We start from the raw sequence: 3,299 nt of genomic DNA on the forward strand, positions 1-3,299 counted from the left end.
TGTGACATCACACAACCTCACTATGTCACACATTTGTATTATTTATGCCTAGTTGTTAGCTTGGCACGTAGGGATTGATTTAGTGAAGCTGCTCTGTTGTTGTAAGCGTTGCTGGCTCAGACATGCGTTAACTGACCAATCAGAGGAGAGGGGGGACCTTAAAGAGACGGGAGCTAAAGAGCATCCCAGACAGAGGGGGAATACAGTGCTGCTACACTGGACAGAACGAGACAACTGATGTCGTTTTTTGTTTTTTTTAGTACTAAAGCATGTAAACGTATTCTAGTAGTAACCCAAAATAAAATGTTGAACCTGAAAATCAGCATAATATGTCTCCTTTAACGTTTAAAATAACAGAAAAGCCTAAAGCAAAGACTTAAGAAAGAAAATATATTTCTCCTAAAATGTACATTTTCTCTTACTTTTGTCTATATTTGTTACTTTTAGAAATGTGTTCACCTCAAAAGCCATTAAATTAAACAATCTTAGAAAACACCACTTTTTAGTTAAAAATCCATTCCTTTTATTTATTGTGAGCCTTGAGGTTTTTGGACACTTCTTTGTATAAGATGTGTGTTTCCTCTCCTGCATGAGCTTTTGTTTATTTTGAATTAATGTTTATGTGATTTCATGTAGGTGTGTGTCTGAATCTTTGTGTCCATATATCTTTTATGATAAAAATACCAATAACAATTCACATCCACACTGAGGTAATAATGTGTGACCTAAGCCAAAAAGCTTGAAAACCACTGGCCTAAAGTATTTACCTATTCTTCTTTTTAAAGGCGCAATATGTAAGAATTAGCACCAGAGTAACCGCTAACTGCTGCCAACTGTAGCTGTCGTTAGCTTATTAGCTCAGTTAGCCATGCAGCCAGCAATCCAGACTGGTAGCTTGCAGACCAGAAGGGTGTTGGTGTTTACACCGCTAGCAGGAGCTTTAGACCGGGATGGAGCTAGCTGGTTAGCGTGCTAATTTCAGTAGATATCTCTAATACAATAATTCTACTTTTTTTATGTTTTCAACTAATGTTCTTACATATTTCCCCTTTACGTCAACCTTACAGGCAAACACTTGATGCACCAGATGACGTCATGTTACTTCATGTTACCTCAGGAAACGAATAAGATTTCTGTCCTGTAGTGCCCTCTTTGTTAACATGCAGGTGCTTAACGCGGCTCAAAATGAGATCTTTTTTGTATTTCCTTTCAGAATGTGGAGGCTTTACTTCAGTTCAATGCCTGAGGTTTCATGAGGAAAAAATCATTAGCCTCCTGTCACTTTTTGGGGTAATAGATGGTTCACTTTTCAGCGAATTTCTCCTCTTTAATTTCTCCTTGTCTGAAATGTTCAACAGCACAAGATATGAAATATTGAACACTTTTTTTCGTTGCTGGTCCAATCCAAACTACATGATCACTTTGTTTATGCTTTCACGTACTGTAGCTGAAATTAAAGACCTCTCCATGCTAAGATTTGTGTCACTCTGGGTTGGCAGCTTGTCTGAGTGACTGCACCCACACTGATAATGTGGCCTCGACATCAAGTGATGAATGGGTTCTGCTCCAGGTCGTGATCAATTTTTTCCCTACCTTGTTATGAGCGTATTGACTTCTGCTCCATACAGTCTGCAGGAGTGAGCAATGGCAATGAGGTCCAGGGATCCTTCAGGGTGGTTAAAGACCAGGCTGAATTAACCAACTGGGGGGAAGTGGGCAACTGCCCCGAGGCCCCCAGACCCTCAGGAGGTATGACGGTGATGTTCTTCTGTGGCAATTAGAGCTGAAGCAATTGATCGAACTTTAATATGAAAATGAATATGCAACTTTACTGATAAATCAATCAATCCAAGTTATTTATTAAGCAAAATTTCCACATGTGGAAAAAGTATTTTTTAAATGTGGTGTTAAATTTCTTTTAACATGGAAAACATTTCACATGTGACATTTCCGTGTGAGCAATTTTCTCTGTTTTCTGTTACATAAACTGAATGTCTCTGAGTTTCCGACTGGTGTTCAGACAAGACATTTGAAGATTTAACTTTGGACTCTGGAAGAATGCAATTACGTTATTTGTGACCCATTAATTTGTTTTGTAAGCACTGTATGCACCACAAAAGAACAATAAAAAAATGAAATTATAGGACCCTTATGGTGACTCCCACATTATTACCTAATGAGAAAGGACCCCGAGTGATGTCTAGTTTCAACATCTTTATTACCTCTGCCAAGGAGCTTATGTTTTCACCTGTGTCTGTCTGTTTGTTTGTTTGTCAGCAGGATTACACAAAAACAACTACACTGAGTTCCACAAAACTTAGATGGAGGACAGGTTAGGCCCTTTGTACTTCGGGTGATCCAGATAAAGGGACGGATCCAGGAATTTAGCATTGGACATTTTCATTTCTCTTCTCTGGTATCTATGAGCGAGTACAGTTTGGTGCAGATGGTAGATATGGGTCACGAGTTACAGATGGTTTAAAATGTGACAAGTTTGATATCGGATTCAGATTAAACGGGACCGTTGGGCCTTGGCGGAGGTATGCACTCTACTAAGTGCCATTCTAGTCATTTCAGCTTCTGGTGTGGTTATTATCTGTTAGTTCCTGTGAATGTGGTCATTCAAAACACCACAAAACTAATAATAACAACCAATGAATAGACACAGAATGGAAGACTCCGGGGTGGGTCAACAGGGGGCCCACATTTGATTTCAGCCCCAGGGCCCCACAGCAGGTCAGTGTGGCCCTGGTAAGACGGGGTTTGTATTTTAGTTTAGTTTTTTATTCGACTGTGAGACGATAATGTGAATATATTCGCTCTGTTTGTGCACGCGCAACCTTGAGTTTTGGCACACGGCATAAGAAGTAATTAAAGTCCGACATGTGGTGCTTGAATTGGTCATATCTCACGTAAGAACGGAGTTACGATGACTTCTGCAACCTGGGAAATCAACGAACTCCCCGACCTTTGCATCTGTCTGGCCGCGTGACGTCACACGGCTGCAAGGAGCGCACAGCGAGAGGAAGCGCAGCCAGGTTTTTTTTTGCGCCATATGGCTGGATGTCCTTCCCAGTCCCTCGTGCGCACGCCAGGATAAAGACAAGAGGAGAGAAAAAAAAAGAAAGAAAAAAAAAATCCAAAGAAATGCGCCTGTCTCGCAACTCCACGTTAAACAGTACCGTGTCCCTTTAAAAACGTCTGACAAAAAGCCCATATGATCCCCGAGCTCCAATCACCAATTCCTTCTGCAAAAGCAGCCTCTGCATTTTTTGTCTGTCTGAATGCTACAGCAGCAC

Source organism: Pagrus major, chromosome 19, assembly GCF_040436345.1.
Source record: "Pagrus major chromosome 19, Pma_NU_1.0".
NCBI lineage: Eukaryota > Metazoa > Chordata > Actinopteri > Spariformes > Sparidae > Pagrus > Pagrus major.